Consider the following 9,847-nt stretch of genomic DNA (forward strand, 5'->3'; position numbering starts at 1 on the left):
CTGGGGGTTGGGCAAGGAATATTGTGGAGTCGTGGGGGGGTGGTTAGTGTATTTATAGGATTTGGCATGCATTTTTTGTTTTATTTTTCATTTAGGCTCCGGCCCCTGTTTGATTTGGGCGGTGGGAACATTATTATGTGTGCCGGGGAGCTCGGAGAGCTGACGTGAGACCGTAGTGGCGCCAACTGGGTATTTCCAGAGAGGTAGGAATCCTACACTGGATAGGGGTCCTGGGCATGTTGTGGAGCAGGGTCATTCCGCAGATTCACAAGTTTGCTAGGATGGATAGGCCTCCCGATGTGGTGGTATTGCATGTGGGTGGAAATGATCTAGGGGTTAGGTCAATGCGGGAGCTAATTAGGGACATAAAATGGGGTTAATCATTGTGTGGTTGGAGATTGTGGCCAGGACAAGGTGGCGGATGGCAAGATCTGTGTACCGACTAAATAAGACGCAGTGAAGGTGAATAGAGAAGTGGGTAGATTTTTTGTATGGAGTGGGAGGATAGTGGTACGACATAGGGATCTGGAGGTGGATTTTCAGAGGTTCCTGCAAGGAGATGGAGTTTGTTTGAACGCGGTTGGGATTGATTTACGGTTTTTGGGCATACAAGTAGGGATTCAGAGAGCTCTGCGGGTATGGAGGGCAAATATAAGGTATTGCACTTCTGGCACAGTGGCGGTTAAGGTCCTTAAGGGGCAGTGAGTGGACTGTAAATTGATCAAATGGTCTGGTATGCTTCCAGACCATGAATACCCACTCATCGTATGGGTCTCCAAAAAATGGTGGTAAACTGGAAAAATGGCAGGTGTTTTTTTGGGATATTGGTTAATTGATATGTTCCCAAGGCAGTAGAGTGGTTCCTGGGAGCCGGATATGTCAAGAAGCGCAAATCCCTGGGATTAGGTTGGTGAGGGAGTTAAACCCCTGAGGACCTGCAACTGGGTGGTTTGTATACGTGGTTTATAATGGGGTTTACTAACAAGTTTTTAGTGAATGTGTTAAGAATATGTAAACATTTTAAATAAGCTGTAAAAATTAAAATAAATTAAAAAAGGGGATTGGAGTGAGGAGGGAGGGGAAGGTGTTGGTTTTGTGAGAGATCTTACCTGCCTCAGTCATGTTATACACTTTGTTAGTCATGGCTTTCTGTTGTAATCAACAATCCATATCTAAGCAATGTCACAACATGGGCTTCTGAAATATTAAAGCTACTGTGCTCATATACATTACACAGTTATATTCTAATATTGTAATGCATTGCAAAAGGTAGCAATTTTTGGAAGCCATGTAGGTTGGAGATCTCTAAAAAGGCTGAAGGAATGATATGCAACAAAGCAAAAAAAACTAATTTGCTATAATACACAACTTTTTAATAAACTAAATGTCATTTAGTTAGCGCTTACACCTACTTTAGGGACATGAATATCCATGTGAATAATGTTCAGAAGAAACCTCTTTTTAAAGAATACAATGCTGTTCTTAAATATTAAATCAGAAAAAGGATGATTAGGAGGGGACTAGATATATTTTAAATAGAAACAATAAACATTTTGGGTGTTTGCATTTCACAGAGTAACCATAGACTGCAATTTATTGTTTATTTTTGCTGATAAAAAAAATCAAATGAACAATTTGATTGCAACATCACCAAATTTATGGACAAATTGGACAAATAACATTTCTCATAAGTACACATTTTATGAGCTCTTGTTTAGCTCTCTTATATTAATAAGGCAGTGTTTCCTAGGGAACTTGTTGCTAATTAAAGCTTGATTCGCAATTTGGAAAATTGCTTCATTAAAGTCCCTAAATAGATCTAAAAGAAAAACTGGATCCATACCATCCTTACAATTACTGCCAAATCACTGTCACCTAATAAAGTATAATGGTTTTCCTATCCTTGTGAATCTGGGCACTTGGAGTCCGATGTTGGTGTATCATTGCATTGAGCCCCTCGTGCAAACTTGGTTTTCTGTTGCAACTCCAGTCATGTCAAATGAATGAATATTCAATGCTCACTGACGTTTCTTATTATGACTGGGTTTTCAGGCTTCTCCCCCACCGCATCCCAAACATCAAGCATGCATGAATGGGCACTTATGTTTTGTCTTGGTATGTAAAAAGATTATTGTGAGAGCACAATAGTAAGTAAACAGTTATCAAACCACATCAGAAGAATTAATATGAATCCAGTATCACCGTAATATGAAGAGCTGTGAATTTGAAGCTAGGTGAATTTTATTTTCAATTTATATCCATTGGGCCCACATAAACCCACCATTGCAGTAACACAGGGTAAAAACAGGAGTCGCAGAGGTCACAGCTGTGACTGGGTTCGTTGCTCCATAGGGGCCTTTCTATTCACTAGTAGTAAGGGAGTTTGGAGGCAGCTAGTGACAGCCAATTTGATCCTTGCTATCACTTCTAAAACAACAAAGACCTCAGATAATCCTCCACTACTAACTTCCCTTTCCAGGCTCTGCATTGCAATAGGTTTTCTCTCCAGAGCTCAATGGAGGAGGGAAGTAGTGGAAGATTTGCTCTACTGGCAGTTGTTTTACAAGTAATAGCCAGGATCATCCGAGCTATCATTGGCTGCATATGTAGCCCTCCTCCTCGGGGGTGTTCTTTCATTGAGTAGGGGGTTCCATCCCTGGGGAGGAACATTCTGTTTCTGTGGGGGTCAGTCATTGTGGAGGTCTGCAGTGAGGACAGCTTATCATTTCGGGGGTCTGTGAATGAGGGGTTTGATCTGTGTTCCAGTTTGATCTGTGTTCCAGTTCCAGTGTTCCAGTTAAATAGTGGGGTTCACTATGAATACTTCATCATTTGTAAGGGAAATTTAAAGGGGGTTTTGCTTTACATGATTACTTTACACTATTCACTATGTTAAATGAATGTTCACATTGCAAATCGATTATCTATTATTTATTTTTAGTATTATTTATTTTTAATAAGTCAACCTCTTAAGGTCAAACCAATCCCATAGAATATGACACCAGCATCCCATAGAATATAATGACTACAATGCAACAGATGAGGTCTTTGCCAAAATCGTGTAAATGTTTGAATAGTATGTGTTGTTGAAAACTGTTTGATTTCTACATTTTATTAGACAATCATGTTGAAGTAACTGAAATGAAAGGTGAAGATATAATAATGTGTTGGGGCACCTTAAAAGAAAATATGACCTAATGAACATGCATTTCTTCTGCTTCGGCCACCACTGGTCTTTGGTCTATTCTCACTCTAGACATATTGTTTTTCTTTATATATAGATTCTGGGAATTTTATTAAGAATCAGTTGTTATTAGAAGTTTGGTTATTGCCAGTGTGTGTTTCTGCTCTGTCTTAGCAATACCATCAATTTCAATTTAGTGTTGAAGTTTGTTTTCGTGAAAATGCCACGTTTTAGCCCAGAACCCCCAGCGTCGCTCTGATTTCAGCCTTGCCAGATTGACTCCTCATCTAAACAGTTTTCTTATATATGTGTCTGCTGACTTCAAAGATAAAGTAGATGTTATTGTTTTTCCAATACTTCTGACTGATTACATTTTTGCCGGCTAAGATAGCAGCTGCGATGCACTTACAAAGGACACCCTGCTTAGTCCTGCCCCCACCTCACCCCATCCTTAGGTTTTTTTAAACAAGAGTAAATCTGCTGTTTTGTTTTGGGATGAAAATATTGCAAACAAATGTGTTTAGAGTAGTTTGGGATTTAAGGTTTAAAAACCAACAAATATATAACAAAAGTTGAAGAGGGGTAACTGGTGATACATCGCACTATCCTGCCTATTACATAAGGCCTAGTACAGGGGTTATTTTTACTTCAGATCCAATAAAATGATTTTAAACAGCTGACTAAATATAAACAAGTAATAATTGGGTTTTCAATAGAATGTAGACAGACTGGGTGTGTACATGGGGGTTCCCAGATGTTATATGGTTCACCCTCTTATTCTGTGTAATACTGTACACGCATGTGCTGTGTTTTTGGACTTCCAGAAAACAGACTTGATTGACTTGTCAAATCCAATATTTTTTGTGTGTTCTAGACCTAAGCACAACAGATTGGAATGTTTGCCAAAAGTGAGGGATTATTCAGCAGTGGTCTTCATCCATCAACTGGTATTCACCCATAGCAGAGATCTCTTTTGTCCCAAAATGTTTTTTTTTGGTAGTGGTATTTTAGAATTTTTGTTAAAGCAGTAGTCTGGCTGTGGTACTGCCATATGACTGCTGTTTACAAGGACCCCTAAGGCCACATTTTTATCTTAGATGTGTGTTGTTATGTGTACTGTTGTGTAATGCAGTTTCATGCATAGCAGAGCATGAAAAAAATATGCTTAAACCATTTTTAGTTTTCCATTTTAACACAACATACAATACTGTGATGTTGTATTATGCTGATGCTGTATTATATATATAAATAAAATAATATCATTTTTCTCCTGCTGGCTAAACATCTTTAAAACCGAACAATTTTTCTATCTCTATTTTCTATTCAAAATAAACTAACATTTGATTTTTGCATTTCTTGATGTGTTTGTGGTATCTATTTTCAGTTGTACATCGGTGATCACTGATGACTTTTAAAAAATGTCTTACATACAGTGCTCATACCATTCATTACTTATTGAAGGGTATGCTCATGTTATGACTTAGACTAAATTACATTGACATGTATGTGAAACCTTCAGGAGATTATCAGAGTTGAAGAAAATTGAGATAATATTATTGTACTGGAGAGAAATTGCTTACATTTTACCTGCAGTCTTAAGTACACACCCTCCAGCATAGAATGGCTGATAGCATGAATGATTATTATAGGATATCCATTATAAATCCAAGGACAAGCATGTAATATATTGCATCTTACCAGTCCTTAGATGTGGTGGTGGTATTGGTTTTCTTTTTTTTCAGCATAAGCACATTTTTTTGCAAGACAAGAAAAATACATTTTTGATTCTACCAGATGCACAATGTCCTTCCAACTTTTTGGGCACTGAAGTCCCAAAGGTTATCAGTTTTCCCAGCTGTTTTATGAGAAATACCATATCCCACCTACTTTATGGAGATAAGGAGAAGAGTAAATGCTTGTTGTCCTACGTAGCCTAAGGCGACAACACTGCATTTCCATACATATGGTGCAGTGATCGGAAAGTATGCCATAAGCAGGATCATCAAAAAAATAAGGTAAAATGCAGCCTTTCGTAACCTTCTGAACACAGGGGAACACTTGGAATAACTTTCAGGTCTTCAAGGAAACCCTTGTTATAAATACTATATCCACAGCTCAAAGTACATTAGTGTCGTAGTTAGTAAGATGTCTCCTACATTGGGAAGAATGTCACTCTTACAGATAGTCAAAAAGATCATTGATGTCATTGAAACTAACCTGAGAGGCACAAATTGCTCATAGCCCGAGGGTTCCTAACAATGGATATCTACTATACATCCAAGGGCAAGCATGTAATATATTGCAACTTAAATAGGAAGAGAACTGGAAGTGAATTAAGTTTGTGAACTCCAAATTGTTTAAGACAGGTCTTTCCTGACCATCAAAATGCATAGGAATTTAAGTGGAAATATTTGAGGCTTCAGAAGAGTAACCTGTACTGGTAGTAACAAAATTTTCAGTAGCCAGGAAATGACAGATTTAACATAACATGGACAAGAAACTAAAATCCCCAGTACAAGAAAACATCTTGTTCCTATTGTAATAAAGAATCTATTGATATCAGCAAAACAGATGCCGGTCATGTACCTGTTTTTTCCAGCTAGCAGATAAATTAGGTGTCATCTTGTATTAAGTCACAATAATTTTCTTTTTTGACCAAGGTATTTATTATAAAAAATGCCCATTGAGTGTTATTTCAATTTTTCTATTGCTGTCCCATGTTGAATCAAGAATAATATTGAGTGTCAGTTCTTTGAAACATTTATTTAGAAACAAGAAATCTTCACTTTGAATATGAAGAAACAAAACAACCAATCCACAAAAACATCACAATTGCTGGTGCTAATGGGGCTCACTGACTGAGCATTGGTAAGACTATAGATTTTTAAAGAATGAATCTGAATATAACACCTTTACCACAATTAACCACAGGTTAACTATATGGCAAGTTTTTCCTGGGAGATGGACCATGGTGGCTTTGGTCCACCAATGATCAATAATTCCTACCTATTTGGCACAACTGGTACTTAACAAGTTATGTAAGCACACAAGAACAAACTATGTAAAAATAATACAACTGCTTTTCGAATAGCATTATTTTTCTGCTATATTATATAACACCAGAAAGGATGAAATCATTCAAATCAATATTTCATCTTTGGATGCATGTCATTGTGTTGAATTGTCCCTGTCTTTAGCAGTTTCTTGAACACTGCAGCATCAAGATCACCATTGTTGAAAAACAATAACATAAATAATTAACTGAACTGAACTATTATTAATGCACTATAGCCCAAAGTTGGCCATCAGACATCTGTAGCATTGTTCAGAAATGTTTCAAATTTCTGCTGAACCAAACACATAACTCACAAATATGAAGTTGTTAATGTTATCACAATTTGTTTTTATTGTCATGTTTTTAGCTTGTAAGATCCTTTGGGCAAATAGATCAAGGAAACAGAAAGAGAGGTAATAAAAAAGAGTACATAAAAATAGAGTTAAAGGTCACCAAATGACTCGGGGGCAAAGCAGCAAAAAAACATAGAATGCTGTCATATCAGCCACTAGAAAATGCTGTGTATAGGACTTTTTTCCAAGGTGCTCTGAAGTCTACATTCCAAGAAATTCAATGTTGCAGAAAAAAGACTTTTATATCTCTGTGCTGTAGTGTCTCAGAAGTATGGATGGAATTTTCAATATTTATAGAAATGCCATTATTAGCAGCAAATGTTTAGTTTATAAGTACCAGAATTATCCATTCAGTTGAAAAGTGAAATAATATGTAAGGTTACAAATTCTGGGTAAAAATGCAATTAACTTTACATGGCTGTTGGTGAACACCACCAGTTTATTGGAATGTGAAAACGTCACCTGATTTTTTATTGCCCAGGACACGCCAATATTTCAAAACAGACCACCTTCCCTGTGTGCAAGAACTATTTCATTTCCATCTCCACCTTATCTGTGGGGGAAGTTCATCTTCATTACATTATAGCTGATGGGATAAGTAGTTTTACAAAAGAATACCAAATTTCTGGCAAGATCAACAAATATTTTCTATACTTCATAAAAAAAGTTATTAACATTGGTCCATAGATGGACTTTAGGCTGATATTAGATGTTAGTAAGGCTCCTTCTATCACAGAAAGAGTTACTAGTTGAATCTGGCATCAAAAGCAAAGAAAATTTGTGGCAAAATGTCAACAGTTTGCAGATTATTGGGAATCTAATAATGTTATTTCAAAGTTATTAACATTTTTTCATAAAATTTTTGTTTTTACTCTTTTTCATTCTTTGCTGCAACTACTCCATCCACTTTCTTGCATTATGCACGCACAACAGCAATGGCTTCATGGCATTTCTTTCCTCGATTCCTGAGGGTAACAGTGCATCTGACCTGAGGGTGACAGTGGACCACATATGGTAAATGTGTGTAGGATTAAAGTTTCAGCTTGTTTTCTCTATGGCGGGCCCATGCCATAGGTTGACAATGTTAAAGCACAATAGAGCTGGGAGACAGTAACAGGAAGTAAATAAGCAAGGACTATTGACGATGGGATAAATTTGATCAAGGTTGATTGCAACCTTGATCAATTGGGCATTCCATGCTCCAATCTGACATTATTAAACTTGACATTGACAGGTATAGTAGGCCAGCAATCATTGTCTGACCATACTATACCTGTCCCTGAGCATCTCTAGGACCTTCATGGCAGAATCAGCATGAATGAAACTGAAGCAATTTAGGTTATGTATACTTTAAAATGGGCAATTTGTTATCAAATGAGATTATTTGTGTGCTTTGTAATGAAATCAGTACAATAAATGTTGACACATATATAAAAAAATGCCTCTGCACTATTCCCATGATACTTTTTATGTAAAATGTTTTACTTTTTTATTTTGTGTACTTTTGTGTACTAACCTAAATAAGTTTTTTTGGAACAGAACCCTCACATTGAAAATTTTTCGAAACCAAAAGAAATCACATGGACATCTTTTTAAGATTACATCAACAAACATTAACAATAAAGAGCACAAATCTGAAAGAATAACTGTTTGTCATCCAATAAACACCCAGCTACCTCAATAGGAATTCTGATACCTCCCATTGGTTATGTCATACGGGATGGTAATACCAAGGATGGTCAGACAATCTCAGAAGTGCCGTAATATAGAGGCCCTTTAGCACTTCCAGTTGAACAGATAGATGTCTCTTCTGTGGGGTTTTATAGCCTATGTTTACATTTGGGCTTTGAGCTCTCACTGATCTGTCACAACAGTTTAAGCCATATTTCCTCACTGATAGAATTTACACACAGATATAAGATACCGTACACTTCAAAAGCCATGCAGTGCATAATGCTTCAGCCTGTTACTTATGAGGCGGCCACCAGCTGTTTCAGGGATTCAAACCCCACAGGGCTTGTTTCTGAGGAGCTAGTGATGAATGGCACTCTGAATCTTAAAGAATTATATTGAGAAAGAAACATAAGAGCAAAGTCTTTGTTTATATCACATAGTATGCTCTGGTGTCCCGTGCACAACATAGTAGTTAACTAGCTGCTCTTTTCCAAAAAGATGGAAGATGCTGAAGACCAAAAAATAGTGGCCAAGCATGCAATGTTAATACAAACACTGCAATAACTGACTGTATAACTGATAGAGATTTTCCCAATGTACAAGCATGGATGTCTTCACAGGGTTAGATTTACTATTTGGCTGCATAACACTAAGGCTCTTCCTGTATGACTGTTGTGTTACATATATTTCAAGAAGATGTATGATTTTTTTATGATTATTTATTAACATACTTTATTCTATAACAAAAATTTGAATTAAAAAAATGCATGACATAACAGTAAAACTATGAAACAAAACATAACAATAGGAAAGATTCCTTCCTTCCTTAAAAGGATTCTGTTCCAGAAATTGTGGGGCTTTTCTAGATGCTGGCATATTAAAAGTGGGCTGTTTTGTGGTGGCACAGTAAACATTTTTCTTGCAATGCTGGTGCAGACCACTTGTGTTGAAATAGCTCCCTATTGTGCATCTTGAAACAATAACACAACTAGTGGCTAGTGGGTAGCTCAATAAAATCTTGCTTGGTCTACATGTCCATGGCTTGGTAACAGGGAAGAACAGACCATTTATTTTAAATGAACCACTTTTTATCAGAGTTTGAACAATACTGACAGGCATTTTTAAAACTCTGGACATTTCTTTTTATCCTTCTTCTTATATGAACAATTCAATAACTGGTCCATTGACAGTTTTTTTTTTACTTACCCCATTGTATGGTATCCAACAATGTAACTTGCTTCATCTAAGCACACACACATTTTCTGTGTGAGTAGTCTAATTTTCTAAACAATGGTCAGAGAAATTAAATGTTGTTCACTTTGCAAAGATGCTTGATTTGAAGCATTGTACCCCAAGACTTTTCACAGGTTCTGGTGAGTGAATAGCATTTTACCTGATGGAGACGGAAGCACTTATCTTTTGGGTTGGATGTATTAATCCATAAGGAATATCACACTCAGGGTTTTAAGGAGATTATCCCTATAAACTTTATTTATGTTTTATATACAGGAAAGTTTTACTGAAGACATATCCCATTTGGATGGTGTTTTATTATTTTAGAACCACAGTAATATATACATA

Source organism: Pyxicephalus adspersus, chromosome 2 (genome assembly GCF_032062135.1).
Source record: "Pyxicephalus adspersus chromosome 2, UCB_Pads_2.0, whole genome shotgun sequence".
In the NCBI taxonomy this organism is placed as follows: Eukaryota; Metazoa; Chordata; class Amphibia; order Anura; family Pyxicephalidae; genus Pyxicephalus; species Pyxicephalus adspersus.